This window comes from Diaphorina citri, unplaced genomic scaffold (assembly GCF_000475195.1).
Source record: "Diaphorina citri unplaced genomic scaffold, Diaci psyllid genome assembly version 1.1 scaffold2119, whole genome shotgun sequence".
NCBI classification, from domain to species: domain Eukaryota; kingdom Metazoa; phylum Arthropoda; class Insecta; order Hemiptera; family Psyllidae; genus Diaphorina; species Diaphorina citri.
This window is the reverse complement of record NW_007379544.1, coordinates 23,141-41,247: the sequence shown is the minus strand read 5'-3', so window position 1 is coordinate 41,247 and position 18,107 is coordinate 23,141. Positions and strand designations below refer to the sequence as shown.

Below are 18,107 nucleotides of genomic sequence, written 5' to 3'. Positions count from 1 at the left end.
TGTTGGGCGCGCTCCAAGGTGACCCCTGCCACTTTAAAACCTTAAAGAAATGTCGAGTTGAAACTTAAGGTGTGTCCAAACATAGTCGACGCCGTCGATCGACGTCGACTGCATGAAACCGTACACTGCTTCGACGAAGTAGATTCACCTCATCGATCGACGGCGTAGACAATAATATGTAAACACATCAGCTTTAGGACAGAACATGAAAGGAGAAAAGATGTTTCTGGGCGTCAAAGGGGTTAAACCCCGAATCATTTGATCATTTCAACCCCGTGTGATCATATTATGTAGACAAAGATACTAACATCACAACCCTTTCTCGATTTATAACCCGACATTTCTAATTTTCTAATAGGTATTCAAAGCAGTTCTATTTTAAGGTTTGGTGCAGTTTGAACCTAAAATTCTTCTATTGCATAATTATATTTTTTGGCACAGAGATTTCTGAAGCACCGGGTTTTTGTAGAATGTAATGAAAGTGAGTTTTATTGTTTCGGAAAATTTCTATTCGAAATTTTCAATGTAATTATTTATTATCATCCTGCTCAATGAATTTTATTCGAATTTCTCCGATATTCGAAAACAAAATAATTTCCATCGGTCCTATAGCATCAAAATAATGTAATTATAAATAGCTGTTGTTTCAAAGGCACCTACCTATATCTTTTTATTAATTTGTACCCGAGCACATTTCATTGTTGTTACATTTGCATGAGAAAAGAACGAATGGAACGAATATACGAAATTCAAACAATACAGATTCTAACATTAGCTTGAAGTAGAATTTTATTGTGAGGAGTACCTGTGTAGTGTAAAAGATTCATTAGTAGATTAGTGGATGTGTTAAAATCCCCGTTTTACGTATACTTCCATACATTGTGGTAGAAATTCTAGCGTAGAATGGAACACCTAGCTGATAGGTATTGTAGGCAATACGTATTTTGCAGCCTCAAAAAATTACTGCCAGCAGTACCTAAGTTGCCTATATTTTCCCTCCTCCATTCCTTAAATATGAAGACAATTCAGTTTGTAAGATCTGTCACTGTGTGTAAGAAAAGAAATAAATAAAGTTTTAAAAAGAATGAGAAAAAAAAGTAAGTAGACTGGATGGAGGAATGACGGGGGAACCACTACCTGGCTATTAGCATTCATCCAGGTTTTTTTTTTTTTTTTTTTTTTTTTTTAGGTACCTAGGTATATTGTTCAAAGTTCAAACCTTGTTTCACATTACCACCATTCCCTATTTCAGCAGTTGCCTAGGTACTTATGTATTACAAACTACAAGGTATACTCTCATAGAAACCTTAAAGAACTTCATGACGGTGAACCTGGGGAAAGTTAGCCACAAGTTGTAGGAGAACTTTTAACACCACTAATGCAGTTTATGCAATTATTATACATCGGCGTTTCAACTGTTGCCTTTGAAACACCTGCACTCGGCAAAACTTCACACCTTCAAACTTTCCTCTATCATTAATTACCCAGGCACTTTGTTTGTTTCTCCTCTCCCCTTTTTCGTCTTCATTTATTCCCTCCTGTTCTTCTCCTCCTCTTCATCCTACCCAGGCACTTTGTTTGTTTCTCCTCTCCCCTTTTTCGTCTTCATTTATTCCCTCCTGTTCTTCTCCTCCTCTTCATCGCAAAACTTCACACCTTCAAACTTTCCTCTATCATTAATTACCCAGGCACTTTGTTTGTTTCTCCTCTCCCCTTTTTCGTCTTCATCTATTCCCTCCTGTTCTTCTCCTCCTCTTCATCCTCCTCCTTCTTCTTCTTCTTCTTCTTTTCCTCATCCTCTTTTTTCTTCTTCTCCTTTTTTTCAACAAGTGTCCAATGAGCTTTTATTTTTAGTGCTTTGGTAGTTTTCCCCGTCAGACAGTTACTGTGAGTTTTGTCTTTTGTTCTGCTAACTAATCAGGCGTATATGAGCTTTTATTTTTAGTGCTTTGGTAGTTTTCCCCGTCAGACAGTTACTGTGAGTTTTGTCTTTTGTTCTGCTAACTAATCAGGCGGGCTTTGTGCTAAACAGATAAGATTCGTTCTCAGAACGGCTGGCTTTCTCATATTTATTATCCTATCCTTTCCAGGGGACATTTTAATGTCCCCTGGTAAATTCCTAATGACATCAAAACCCAAAGTCGCCATTAGGCAGGAACCTTGTCTGACAAGGATCAAGGATTAATTGGCATCCGATGATATTAATTGGGTTCTAAAGAGGAACACGTGTTTTCTCTGCAGTTATTTGGAGTGTAACGAGTGCCTTGGGAATATATTTCAAGAGAAAAAAGAAAGATGAAGAAGAAGTTGGAGAACAGGAAGAAGAAGAAGAATTTCGTGTTACTTTTCTCTCTCGTTTCCTTGGTCAATTTTCTTCATTTCCTTACTCCTGGCAAAGATAAGGACATCAGTTGTAACTTTTTCAAAACCCAAAGTCGCCATTAGGCAGGAACCTTGTCTGACAAGGATCAAGGATTAATTGGCATCCGATGATATTAATTGGGTTCTAAAAAGGAACACGTGCTTTCTCTGCAGTCATTTGGAGTGTAACGAGTGCCTTGGGAATATGTTTCAAGAGAAAAAAGAAAGATGAAGAAGAAGTTGGAGAACAGGAAGAAGAAGAATTTCGTGTTACTTTTCTTTCTCGTTTCAATTCCTAATGACATCAAAACCCAAAGTCGCCATTAGGCAGGAACCTTGTCTGACAAGGATCAAGGATTAATTGGCATCCGATGATATCAATTGGGTTCTAAAGAGGAACACGTGCTTTCTCTGCAGTCATTTGGAGTGTAACGAGTGCCTTGGGAATATATTTCAAGAGAAAAAAGAAAGATGAAGAAGTTGGAGAACAGGAAGAAGAAGAATTTCGTGTTACTTTTCTTTCTCTCGGTCAATTTTCTTCATTTCCTTACTCCTGGCAAAGATAAGGACATCAGTTGTAACTTTTCATGTCAAACACATGGGATTCAGTTTCGTTTGAAATTAGCCAGTGGGATGTCTCATTAAGCCGATGATGGGATGTCTCTTTTAGCCCATGATGGAATGTCTTCATATTATATTGTTTCGGCAGCAGATAGTAATGGAATGTTTCATCAACTGATTATTAATCGATGGAGATGTCTACATTTTATGTTGTTTCGGCAGCAGATTAGCCGATGATAGGATGTTTCATCAAGCCCCCTGATAGGATGATTCATCAAGCCCCTGATGGGATGTTTCATCAAGCCCCCGGATGAGATGTTTCATCAAGCCCCCGGATGAGATGTTTCATCAAGCCCCTGATGGGACGTTTCATCAAGCCCCCGGATGAGATGTTTCATCAAGCCCCCGGGAGAGATGTTTCATCAAGCCCCTGATGGGATGTTTCATCAAGCCCCCGGATAAGATGTTTCACTAAGCCAATGATGGAATGTTTCATTAACTCATTATTTATCAAAACGTAGATATCCAATCATTTTATGTTCTAATGAGGTGCCACATTGAACAATAAATAAATATTTCATCGTTATACTTTACATCAGTACTTTTATTGTCTTGTCTTTCCTATATTGTCTACAACGACACTAACACTTATATTGTCACTTTTTTGCTAAAAGAAAACACTCAATTGTCTTTACACTTCATGAGGTTTTGAATGCATCCCCACATTCTAAAATAATGAACAGGAAGAACGTGACAATTCTACCAAAAAGCTTATAAGTGCATACCAAACATGCAAAAATGTTTCAAGGTAAAAGATATATACACATGTTCTGGTCTCTACGGCTTACCGCAAAACGGTGCAATGAATTGCTGAATCCCTCCACAGGGTCAGCTATACCTCCTCACTTTCTTACTATAAGCTTCCAATTTATTTAACTTTCCCAGAGGACTGTCAGATTTTTTTCAGCACCGAATACACGTCCAAAAAACACACAGCTGAAAGAAGCCCTTTGCCTCTAAGGTACGTACTATGTCCTTACGTAGTAACGTCAGTAAAGATTCAGGTCTCCTTTCCGAAAAACTAAGTTCAGTGCTTGTTCTTAATCTTCATTTGGACGAAAATTATGGTCAAATCGTCCTAGGTAGTTCAAATCTTCAAAACAATACGTGAAGGCGTTTTGTATTCGGTTTCAATTGGACATATATTATACATATTGTATACGAGTACTTTCGTTATTTTCACAACAAAAAATAAAAACTATCTAATTTTTTGTAAATCAATATTGTAAATCCTGGTGTAAGGAGTAACAATATAAATCTTAAATTTTCACAAATCGCCATTGCCGAAAACATTCAGTTGAACAAAATCTCATACTGCTTTGGAGGTAAGAGTACCTTCATTGAATGTAACCTATTTGAAGAAGTGATATCCTGGGTTTTATCGGTATGACAGGTAGATATATTATAGGTACCTATTTATTATTTACTGTGTTACTTTTTTTTTAAGTTTTGACAGAGGGAACTGTAACTGCTGTGGTCTTGTCGTCCCGAAATCGAAGAGAGAAGGAAGACAGGAGAGGAGAAAGCCCCGGGCGGGAATCGAACCCGCGGCCTAGCGCTTACAAGGCAGACGCACTACCAACCAAGCTTGAGAGGAGAAAGCCCCGGGCGGGAATCGAACCCGCGGCCTAGCGCTTACAAGGCAGACGCACTACCAACCAAGCTTAGGCTGGCAGTCTAACTTTTTGATTAAGCAATCTAATCAATTTAAATTTGTATGAACGCCCGGAAACCCTTTGAGTTATGCAATGTGCTGTAATGCTCTAAGTAAGAGTATACAGACGGGATTATACAACGATTTAAAATCTTCTAAGGACTTCAGGATTGGTAAAGACAAAAGTGGTGTAGTGGTACGCGGGATTTCCGATCCGGAAGTTAATGGTTCGAGTCCAAGTCAGGTCATGAAATTTAGCGAGGTGTTCAGAGAACGACATTTATTTTATGACGAGCATTCATGCTGAACACATAAAAAGATTAAAAGCTATTTCTACATCCTTCGTCAGACTCGGAAATTTTTTCCCTGTAGTGGTACGCGGGATTTCCGATCCGGAAGTTAATGGTTCGAGTCCAAGTCAGGTCATGAAATTTAGCGAGGTGTTCAGAGAACGACATATTTATTTTATGACGAGCATTCATGCTGAACACATAAAAAGATTAAAAGCTATTTCTACATCCTTCGTCAGACTTGGAAATTTTTTCCCTGTCTCATTAGTTCACAGACACAGTGCAATAATTGCTCCATCGCTTTTTCCCCATATTCTTTACAGTTCAACAGCAATATAAATATTCTTCAAACAATGTAGGTACCTAGGTAAGTACACATTACAGCTTTGTGTCGATCTCATCCATAACTTAAAATAGATGCAAAACAGGCAGCGCTTTTTCGGGCATAAATAGGCGAGAAAAAACGACGCTTTCGAATAGAACAAAAAGAGTTCTACGGATTATAATTATTAGAGGTAATAAAAAAGGCAGAAAACAAGAGACCATTTCACATCTATTCCCGGAAAATCCAGGATGAATCCAGTTTGTCTTCAAGCTCTGGTAAAGCTTTATAATATGATTATCCTTGAGAGAACATTTCCTCTTGTTTCTCTTTCTCTATTTTTTTTTCATTTTTTATGAATTTATTTAGTTATAATCTATCTCTCTCTCCCACCCTCCCACCCTCCCTCTCTCTCCCCCTCTCTCTCTCTTTCTCTCTCGAGGTAGTCTAGAGACCAAGGTAGTCTAGAGTCTTCTCTAATCCTTTTATAATGAAATTTGCGGAATTCTGGTTTTCCGATGTTTTTCTTCTTTTTCAAAACTACACGGAGGTAAAAAAAGTAGATAAAATGTAATAAAATGGTTCTATCATTCCTAACAAACGCTGTGTGAACATATTTTCAATTTTTCATCCATATATTTTACTGGAATTTGAAAAGAAAAACATATAAATCAAAATCCTAGGTAAAAACATAGTATCTAGTTACAGGGGAACTTTGACCAAACGGGACCTCAATATCAAATTAAGGGGAAAAAATGTAATTTGTATTAAGCATACATATGTAAATACTTGTGACAAATGTCGTTCCCCACTTAATAATTACCTCTATTACGTTAAAATTTATGACTTGACTTAAATTAGAACCAACCTTCAGAATAAACGTCTCTGTAAATAGCTATATATGTCTATACGAGTTTTTTTATTGATGAAATAATGCAACCTTGCAAAAAGAACCCACCAAATGATATTGTTGGAGTGCACATTCAAGGTAAAAGTTGGGGGAAAAATTTGCAGAGAAAATGATTTTGTAAAAGCTAAACCTTAATATAATTTTAGAAAAGAGAAAAAAAAAATGACAATAGAAATGAGGTTTTTTCAAAATGAAAGTTTATGCAATTTCATTGCGATTTTTCATTCTGAACTCGAAAACTAATTCTCTCTTCCCCCTTATCCTCAAAAAAAAAAAAGGAAGAAGAAGAAAAATGAAACTGCAATAATTTATTGTTTCATTCAGGGGCTCTTGAACGACATTATTATTTTGTTTCCCAGTAGTGTAGTTCCTAAGACATTGGATTTATAACAGAAGGGACTGCAGTTCGAATCCCAGGAGCCATAGGAAATAATTGAGTCGGAGAGATAGCATTTACTAAGAGTAAGTTCAAAAAATTAATTTAGATTTTTTTTAAGATTTCTCAATAAATTCCATTTTATTTGCCATAACCCTTTTGTCTAGGTTCCTATGTTCCTAATGAGAGAAAAATAATTTTTAAACTTCTAAAAATAGTTCTCATTCGAAACCTACGTAGAAGAAAAAGTTAGCTAAAGAAAATAAATAGGTACCTAACCCAGATCTTTGGAAATCATCAGGAATAGTCGTTTTGTTTGCAATGGTTAAAATAATAAATGCTTACGTAGTACGTAGGCACAAATTGATTATTTTATCAACCTCCTCAGCTTCCCGTAAATGACAGGTATTTGATTTGGTTTTGCATCAGTGAGCAGGAAAAAATTACCTCCTCCCAGACAGAAGGGACCCACACCATCAATCTCTCCCCTACATTTATGCAAGCCAATGTGTGTATTCATAACACAAAATATTTTCATGATAAATTACTAAAAAACCTCACATCTACCTAACCACCTATGCAAAAGCGGTGAAAGATTTATTTGAAATTCAAAATCATCAAAGCTGAAAATTTTCTTTTCATCAAAATAGTTGAAGTACTATTGTAGTCTGCCTGGTTGGTCAAATATCCGTTCTACTTACCCTCATGAAGCCTGCTAGACATATGAGCTGAATTCCATGATCATGGAGCAGTTTGTCTAATGCCATATCGAAACTAACTCGGGATTCGTAGTTCTTGTGGTCTATCACCTGAAATGGAAACAGTAGTTAGATTGGTACGATGCGGCGCGGCGTTCCAACTGTTGCCTTTGAAACACCTGCACTCGGCAAAACTTCACACCTTTAAACTTTCATATATCATTAATTACCCAAGCACTTTGTTTGTTTCTCCTCTCCCCTTTTCGTCTTCATCTATTCCCTCCTGTTCTTCTTCTTCCTTCTCTCCTCCTCATCCTCTTTCTTCTTCCCCTTTTTTTCAACAAGTGTCCAATGAGCTTTTATTTTTAGTGCTTTGGTAGTTTTCCCCGTCAGACAGTTACTGTGAGTTTTGTCTTTTGTTCTGCTAACTAATCAGGCGGGCTTTGTGCTAAACAGATAAGATTCGTTCTCAGAACGGCTGGCTTTCTCATATTATCCTATCCTTTCCAGGGGACATTTTAATGTCCCCTGGTAAATTCCTAATGACATCAAAACCCAAAGTCGCCATTAGGCAGGAACCTTGTCTGACAAGGATCAAGGATTAATTGGCATCCGATGATATCAATTGGGTTCTAAAGAGGAACACGTGCTTTCTCTGCAGTCATTTGGAGTGTAACGAGTGCCTTGGGAATATATTTCAAGAGAAAAAAGAAAGATGAAGAAGTTGGAGAACAGGAAGAAGAAGAATTTCGTGTTACTTTTCTTTCTCGGTCAATTTTCTTCATTTCCTTACTCCTGGCAAAGATAAGGACATCAGTTGTAACTTTTCATGTCAAACACATGGGATTCAGTTTCGTTTGAAATTAGCCAGTGGGATGTCTCATTAAGCCGATGATGGGATGTCTCTTTTAGCCCATGATGGAATGTCTTCATATTATATTGTTTCGGCAGCAGATAGTAATGGAATGTTTCATCAACTGATTATTAATCGATGGAGATGTCTACATTTTATGTTGTTTCGGCAGCAGATTAGCCGATGATGGGATGTTTCATCAAGCCCCCGGATGAGATGTTTCATCAAGCCCCTGATGGGACGTTTCATCAAGCCCCCGGATGAGATGTTTCATCAAGCCCCCGGGAGAGATGTTTCATCAAGCCCCTGATGGGATGTTTCATCAAGCCCCCGGATAAGATGTTTCACTAAGCCAATGATGGAATGTTTCATTAACTCATTATTTATCAAAACGTAGATATCCAATCATTTTATGTTCTAATGAGGAGCCACATTGAACATTAAATAAATATTTCATCGTTTTACTTTACATCAGTACTTTTATTGTCTTGTCTTTCCTATATTGTCTACAACGACAAAGTTAAGTGGCTTTTAAAAAAGTTCATCTTGCGTTCTAGATAAAAAACACAAATGAACAGGATTTCACCTGGTAAAATCTGGATGTATTTACCTGGAAGTGGGAAGTGCCTGAAACAATTTTACTGAAGGTAGAAATAATCCTGAGCAACAAGTTAAGTGGCTTTTAAAAAAGTTCATCTTGCGTTCTAGATAAAAAACACAAATGAACAGGATTTCACCTGGTAAAATCTGGATGTAGGTATTTACCTATATCTACAAGAGTTCTATGTTGTAATCAACATTTGATGTTTTGCTGTTTTGTTTTGCTTCTAAAGGTCATTACAAGATAGGAAAGTCTGTTCTACATCTTGAAGTTCATTGTTCAATGTTAGCTTCCTTTATATTTACTTCAGTTTTCTTCTTTCTTCATTTCAGGGTCAAAAGTTCGTGACTAGGAGGAAGTAAAGTTTCCCCCAAGTTTTCCTTATTGAAGGCTTTTTTTTCTTCACAATCCAGTAGGTAGTTATTTTTTATTACAAATTTTCTCCAGTGAATTAAAAATCTTAAAATCATAATCTTATTATTGATCTGAAGAAGGGTAAATTCTCTAGAAATAAGTTTCTAACTTTATAGCCATTAGGTTTTCCAAAAGTTACCTGTTACCTTCGAGTGCATAGGAATATGGCTGTGATTGGAGAAATCATCGTTTTACTTTACATCAGTACTTTTATTGTCTTGTCTTTCCTATATTGTCTATAACGACTCTAACACTTATATTGTCACTTTTTTTGCTAAAAGAAAACACTCAATTGTCTTTACACTTCATGAGGTTTTGAATGCATCCCCACATTCTAAAATAATGAACAGGAAGAACGTGACAATTCTACCAAAAAGCTTATAAGTGCATACCAAACATGCAAAAATGTTTCAAGGTAAAAGATATATACACATAGAAAGACAATTCTCAGATACTAGCACATAATAATAAGTATCTTACTTTTCTATCACTAAAAAAGCAAAAAGAAGAAGAAGAAGAAGAGGAACGTTTTCTTTTAATTGAAGTAATCCCACCTCCTTTCTACTTTCTATTTCAGCGTACTTTTTCCACGTCATTTTGCTCTCAAACGTTTTCATTTTGCTCGAAATTTTTGAAGAAATGGGAAGAGCGGAAAAAAATCAGTATGAAAAGAAACAGAGCAGTATAAAAATAATGTTCGAAGACGGGAAAGCCGTGAAAATATATTGGAAAATTCACTTACAGGGTGGGATGTGAAAAGGAAAGTCATACGGGAAAGGATCTAATTGGATAGCATTGCCACAGAATGACTAGCATGTCTAAATATTGTATATTGTTTCGGCAGCAGATAATAATTTAATCAAACAACTAGGGAAGTGTAGAACCTAGAACTTAGGTACTCAGAAAAAAAAGTCCACCATAATAGGAGCGATTTAATTGGGAAATTTCCTTGTGCTAATCATGATTGATCAAATCAAATTTGGACGACCAGTCGAGAGTGAGTGAGCTTTTTTTACCTAGTCTTTTCAGTGGACTATTCACATAAATGAGTCGAATCCTAACTCCCAATATCCAATTATCTACACATAAGGATGAAGAGTGGTTACATGTGACTCATTGACAGAGTAGCCAAATGAAAAGAGTAGTTCTTTTTATGACTCACTAACTCTTTTGACATCTAGAGGTTTTCAACTCAGAAGAGTTTGAGTCATCCTGTCTGGCATGAAATGACAATTTTGCTTATTACTTTCATTTCCCTATACTCGAGAGGTGTTACTTCCAGCCAGTTTACTTTTATGAGACAAAATATTGCAAGGTGCTTTCAAAGTGAGGAAAACTTTTCCACGTAGGTATCGGAAAATAAAACTGCTGGAAAAAAGACTCTGATAGAAAGACAATTCTCAGATACTAGCACATAATAATAAGTATCTTACTTTTCTATCACTAAAAAAGCAAAAAGAAGAAGAAGAAGAAGAAGAAGAAGAAGAAGAAGAAGAGGAACGTTTTCTTTTAATTGAAGTAATCCCACCTCCTTTCTACTTTCTATATCAGCGTACTTTTTCCACGTCATTTTGCTCTCAAACGTTTTCATTTTGCTCGAAATTTTTGAAGAAATTGGAAGAGCGGAAAAAAATCAGTATGAAAATAAACAGAGCAGTATAAAAATAATGTTTAAAATCTCATATTCTGACCACACGGAGTAATAGTGCCCTGGTTTCGGGGTTTTTCTGTTTTCTCTCTACATTGTCCCACTGTCCCTTTTCTACCGAATTCTATTTTCTGACTATCTTCCAGCAAGTTCTCTTTTGGGGTTTCCGTCTGTGTTTTTCGTTTAAGTTTTTGTTTGCTTCTCCACGTTACATTTCGGTGACCTAGTTCTATTCTTCATATCACCATTGTGCTAAGGTTAAACGAATTAAACTTGACCTGGAGGCGATGGTTATGGTTCCCCCGAGAGACAGTGCATCGGTGCATTCATTGCACCATGTTAGGGAATTACAGTTTACTCCGGTGCAGAATATTGTGATGTGTGGTTTTTGTTAGTGTCGTAGTTTTTCAACTCTGCAATTTTTCATTCTTGTCTGTCAGTTACATGATAACTCTCAAATGGGTTTGTTCCATTTTGTAGAATGTAGACATTTAGAACACAGTACAACACGGCACAGTGCAGTGTTCTAGGATTCCGCGAATTGTTTTGGTTCAGTTAGGTGTGTAACGGGAGCCCTTTTGACATGCGTCTTAACAAGCAAGAAGCTTGAACGTGTCTGGCGGGAAAAAGATCACAGGCAAACGTGATTCAACCTGCCTGTTAATGTCCACCACACACGTTCAATCGTGCTTGAACTTGTGTGACAGGCATGACAGACCTAGATCAAGCAGTCAGTCGGAGCATGAGTGCCTGATGAAACTTTATCTGCGATGTAACGCATGCCACTCACCTATAAACCAAGGATCACGTCGGTTGTTCTCCACAGTCAAATTGAGGAAGTACTCATCAAATCCCCGCACAGGATTTGCCTGAGGTTGTAACGACAGGGTTCCCTCTACTTCTGCCTCACTGCCATCTGATACCAAACCGCGGGCACTCCATCCGTCAGAACCAACCCAGGAGAAATTACCGGTAGCATTCATCCGCCGGACTGCCCGCATCATGCCCGCTACTTCCTGGTCTGAACCGAACACGATCACACCTGGAATCAGAAGGAGGAGATTGGTTGTGGGAACTGGGAATTTGAAAAACATAATTATCATTGTGTAAAACTCACAAGAAATAGAAATTGCATAGATATAGGTATCTACCTACATACATCATAAATACATTTATCAATGGGCATTGCCTAGTTTTAATGTCAATCCACAAAGTCGAATCAGTACTTAGGTTACAGGTACGTACAGAGATAGGTAGGTATTATAAAATGCTCAGAGAATCTAGTCAAGTAAGGCTGACAAAGGACAATCTATAAAACCTCAGAGAAACACACTCATTTTCCAATCTCTGCTCATGACACCATAACCATCACGGAGTCACTCAATTAGGTACAGAAAATTATCCTCTGATTATACTCTACAATAGTTAATCAGCTCCTATACCTATATGTATGTATATCCAAGAGCTTTTGTCAGTAGAAGTACAAAGTCACCAATTAATTACGTGCAATTTCTGTGCAGTTTAAAAACAAAATACAAAACAGAGTACCTAACGACCAGGTTTGTGTATTTTGACTAGACTAAGGTAGACAAAGTTACTATCGCACGGGCGGATTTTCACAATGTATGCGAGTGTAACTTATTGTATCGTCGCTCCTAATGAAAAACAAGTTATCTCTCAACGTTCATATTTCATTCAAACATAATATGCTCCTATACCAACTCGTAAATTATCGCTTTTAGGAGCATTTTTTTGAATTTTGGTAGGTCTGTATAATTTGATTAATCACAACATCCCTTCCAAAGGTCACTATCCAGTACATGTGATCAGATCCGCCTGTCAGGTCTACCTTATAGTATGTGTGCTCATTAGGTATCAGGTCTGGCAGACTTGACAGGCGGACCTGATCAGGTGTACCTGCCAGTTCTACCTGATAGAGAGTGGCTGGCCAAAGGGCTGTCAAAAGTGTCAAATCACAAACTAGGTGTTGTGGTCAAATTCTCAAATAAAATCGAAAAGTCTATACCCCGTATGTAAACCTTGATTTACCTCTTGGGATCCATAAAATTAGATACTCGTATTTTGTCCTGGCAGCGACGAGGTAATGATTCACCTAAATGTTTGTTACAGTGCAAAGTAGTTTTTTTTTTTTTTTTTTTTTTTTTTTTGTGATATTTTCCGTGCTTTTATCTGATGAGGAATGGCGGACAATAATCCCTAGCATTTTCGGGCGGTAAGGATTTAGAAAGCTGAGGAGCTCCAATTTGCAAGCTAATGTAGACGAGTACTTTTGCCCCAACAAAACATTAATCCACGACATACCATTACCTTGTTAATGGCAAAGTCATTTCCTCTTCGGTCCCATTAGATCCGATTGAAAACATTAATCCACGACATACCATTACCTTGTTAATGGCAAAGTCATTTCCTCTTCGGTCCCATTAGATCCGATTGAAAAAAAAAAAATAATAATAATAATTGTGTGTCTCTTTTACACTTTCTGAAAGAAAATTTTTCCCATGCCAATTGCACGTCGAAATAGTAAGGTAATAAATTCAGATGACATTGACATCTCTTTTCTTCCTATTATCGAACCCGCGATCTAGCGCATCAACATCTCAATGGTTATTTCAACGGTTGTTACGTCATAACATTCATAAATTTTGTGAAATACCTACTTTATGTATTTACTTACACAAATGGGCGGATCCTTTACTACCTTTTTTACAAAATGCCCTAGTTCTAATAACTACACCTAACAAACCTACTTCATTCAAAGTGTCAATTTTTTTTCTAGAACATCGCATTTGTTTTGAAAACAAGCAGTGTGTTTCAAGGAAAATATCTCCAACTTTGTGCCAATGATGACATCGTCATCGTCAGCTTGGGCAGAATAATGTTCAAAAGACGATGTGAAAAGAAAACAATGATAAATGATGATTAAAGGAATATTTTCCGTCAAATTATACTTGACTAATTTAATATGACATTGGTAATGTTCATTATTATTAATGGTGGAAACAAAATGGCAAGTATAGGGACAGAGAGAAGGGAAGGAGGGAAAAAGAGAAGAGGGGAATAAAGAGAGAAGGATATGCATAACGAAAGAAGGAGGGGCTAAAGAGAGGGGTAGAGAGGAAGGGAGATATAAGAGGAGGGAAAGAGAGAGAGAGAGAGAAAGGAAAATAGAGAGAGGGTATTAAAGAGAAGGAGGGGGAAGAGAGACAGAGAGAACCAGTTGACACTGTAACGCGAATTCCTGTGCTGAGATTTATGCATTCCGCAGATTAGAACGTTTGGGTCACTTTTCACTCCGAGTGGATTCGACCTTGACCTCAACCTTGACGGTGGGACGACCAGAGGGATGACCAGGACGGTGACCTGACCAACTTTCCACTTGACCTCAAAATCAAAACCTCCTTGGGCTTACATTTATGGCTACAAAATTTCACGAGTGGACGCCCTTTAGTAAGGAGAAATTCAGGCTGGTATGCGCCCTGTTTGAATAAAATACCCAACAACCTACTTATTATTTTAGGTGTTGCAGACAAAAACATTCATAAGGCAACTAAGTATAGGTACACAGCTACACGTGTCACGTGTTGTACATATAAAAATGAAAAAAATTCCAACATCCAACATTGAATTTTACAGCAATTTTTACTTTTTTTACTATCATCCAGTAATCTCTTAAAGGTTAATACAGAGCATAGTCTGCAGTAGATACTCGTGCACCTACCCACTGAGTTCAGGTGGGTAGTGTTATCAGAACTTTTCAATTCTGTACAATACAACAAAGCATTCGGTGATTTCTCTATTATCTTCCATATTCGGAAAAAAAGTGAAAACCTGGACAAAAGCCAGAAAATCTGTTTTACAATTTGGAACAAAAATTGGCAGCTTTTAGAACTCCTAGCCTGCTTTTTGTGTTATTTATATTTTTTGGGTAGTTAGGAAGGTTTTAAGAGAGAGAAAGAGAGAGAGAGAGAGAGAGAGAGAGAGAGAGAGAGATCTAGAAAGAGAGTTGTCTAAGAGGGGTAGGTAAATATTTTGCAGGAGAACAATAGATTTAATTAGAAAAGGTGCCTAATGAAGTTTATAGAGACTGAAGAACAAGAAAAAAGTAATTGAAAGTAAAAAATTCTTCAGAAATCTAATTAGGTAGGTATTCAGAATCCAGTTAAAGTATCTAAATGACAAAATACCTACCCATGAATCCAAACTACCCCACCCCGTTCAAAGATTTGATGTTGCTCCAAAATCTGATAAACTCAAAGACAACCCCAATAAATCGAATCTTAACGGAAATAAAACAGGCAAAACCCCTTGTTTTGCTACCTGACAACCTTTCAGACAGCCCTCATGATTGCTGTCTGAAAGGTTGTCAGCTATTAGAAATGGGATTTTATCATACAAGGAGTGAAAGTGCCCCCTCATATAACTATTTTATGCTAAGTATCTTGCTAAGTACAACCAGTGAAAACTATGTACTCTTTGTAGTTATAGCTATAATATTCTTTAGGGGAGAGATAAAGTTGCTCGCTCCCTCAAGATTTATAGCAGCGCTAAGTTACGATCTTCTACCTTGGGAATCTACAACATATACGTAATATACCCTGGTACATAGATAGTAGGTAGGAAAACTTAGGAAATAAGGAAACAGTGAATTGAATAGAGTAGGTTTATTATACTTAATTAAATCCTAGACTTCTAATTTTCCTATTTTCAAGACGTTTAGGAAAAGCTGTCAGAGTAAAAGGATGGAAATGCCATCCGTCCTAATTTTTTTGCTCTCCATGGTATAAATGAGTAAGTATTTACAACTATAGGAGAATACGTATAGTAGTGAGTCACAGCTACATTCCATAGATAGTCATTGTGAGGAACTTCAGCTGGGAGAGTCTCATTATTTTACATTTTGATAATGTCCCTTGAGGCGAACCAAATTCCTTCTCCCCTCTATCCCCGTCTACCACTGTAAATAATGTCTTCAACCTTTGAATTTGTCACAAAACTTCTCGTTTTTGTTTAGATTGCGAATATGAAAACATTTCCGACAAAAAATGCATTTCCCCCCCTTCCTATTCCTTCCTATTTTCTCCCTTCCTCTTCCTCCCTCCTTGTTACCTTCTTTTCCTTCCCGTTTAGATTGCGAATATGAAAACATTTCCGACAAAAAATGCATTTCCCCCCCTTCCTATTCCTTCCTATTTTCTCCCTTCCTCTTCCTTCCTCCTTGCTACCTTCCTTTCCTTCCTCTCTCTGATTCCTACCTCCCCCTTTCATCATATTTCATTCAATTTTCTCTGTTTCTTCTCCTCCTTTTATTTCACCCTTTTCTCTTTCTTCCTATTTTTGCCCTTCCTCTCCCCCCCTACTTTCTCCCTTTGTACAATTAATGCATTCCTCCCTTTTACCTACATTCGTCTTTCTACCTTCCTCTTACTCATTACTACTCCCCTTTCTCTTCTCTCCTATTTTATTACTCTCTCTCCCTCCCTATTTGTCTCTCTCTCTCCTCCTCCCTTTTTCTTCCTCTCTCTTCCTCTATTCGTATTTCTCCATTTCTATTCGTACCTAATCCCTCCCACTCCTCCCCCAGGGGTAGTAAACTTCTCCTGTTACTCAAATCTCGAACTGTGTAGTTATGGAAAGTAAAATTATTAATTTCAGCATAGTAATAAATCAACACAGAAAGAGAGTTACACAGATGAATGACGTACGTACACAGTACCATTAGACATTAGATAATTACACAGTGCTGTGTATGTTTTATGTATAACTTGACTGAGTACAGGGTGCGGTGAAATCCTGTCCATTGCTGAAAGTTAGCAAACTTCTATTCTGTTCTTTTCTACAAAATTGAGCGTTCAATATAGGGTGATCTTTTTTTCATTAGAAAGAACTTTCAGTTTTCCCACATTTAGGTCTTAAAATTTAGATAGAAGATAGAATATACCCTTTTCATGGTGCTTTTGACTAAATGATGATGAGTTTGATGAATTTTGCTACTTTTCTAATGAATTTTCGTTTCTTTTTAAGTTTTTGGTGTTCCTGGTACCAAAAAATTAAAAAGAAACTGAGCTGTTCAGTCAACTTGCACTCAGAAAACTGGATATTTTCTAAGTTACAGTTCAAGCTTTTCGTCGCACCCTGTACTTCGGCAAGGTATTTAAGTAGGGTTATGGAGTGATCTTGATGAAAGTTACACAGATGAATGACGTACGTACACAGTACCATTAGACATTAGATAATTACACAGTGTTGTGTATGTTTTATGTATAGCTTGACCGAGTACAGGGTGCGGTGAAATCCTGTCCATTGCTGAAAGTTAGCAAACTTCTATTCTGTTCTTTTCTACAAAATTGAGCGTCCAATATAGGGTGATCTTTTGCAGAGTTTTCGTTTCATTAGAAAGAACTTTTAGTTTTCCCACATTTAGGTCTTAAAATTTAGATAGAATATACCCTTTTCATGGTGCTTTTGACTAAATGATGATGAGTTTGATGAATTTTGCTACTTTTCTAATGAATTTTCGTTTCTTTTTAAGTTTTTGGTGTTCCTGGTATTAAAAAATTAAAAAGAAACGGAGCTGTTCAGTCAACTTGCACTCAGAAAACTGGTTATTTTCAAAGTTACAGTTCAAGCTTTTCGTCGCACCCTGTACTTCGGCAAGGTATTTAATGAGGGAGATGGTGATGTTTCAAAGTCATAGAGCAGGAAAAATGAGGACCAACGGAATTTTTCTTTTTCTTCTACGACCTCTAGATACCGAGATAAATTGATTAAAAAAATACCGGTAAATCGTGAACTTTGACGTCACGGCATACGCTCCCGTACATGAACAACTGCGTAAAGTCTGACGTCACACATCTTTGAACTCTTTCATTAGAACGGAAAATAAAAATAGAATTTTCGACCTTTTATACCTAGTTATTTTTTCGGAGTTTTGACCTAGGATTTGTATTTTTCCCAACTTTTTACATAGGAATCGACCATTTATCTATTTATAATTTTTACCCATTTGCAACTGCTCCATTAGGCAGAGAGAAAAGGGGGAAAAAAGTACGAGTTAAGAGAGCTATAGTAATGCGTTCTCAAGAGAGGGAGGGGGGAATGAAAAGTAAACAAGTAAGTACTTACTTAGCCATCACTCCCCGGAGAAGAAGGAGGTGAAGAAGAAGAAGAGGACGAGGAGGAGGAGGAAGAGGAAGAAGAAAGAGGAAGAAGAAAGAGAAGAAATGGCTTGTCATTTCTTGAGAAAAAAAATACCTCCCCCCATTCTTTTTCTTTCTAGTTAATTTTTATTGTTGTGCTAATTTGCATTATTTTTCTTCAATAATAAAATAATACCTGAAT

The 18,107-nt window shown here is 37.1% G+C and overlaps 1 pseudogene; it reads right to left on the bottom strand.

Moving 5' to 3' along the window:
- LOC113471157 overlaps positions 1–11,985 on the bottom strand; it is a 15,592-nt pseudogene extending 3,607 nt beyond the window's left edge.
- Positions 11,986–18,107: the final 6,122 nt, after the last annotated feature.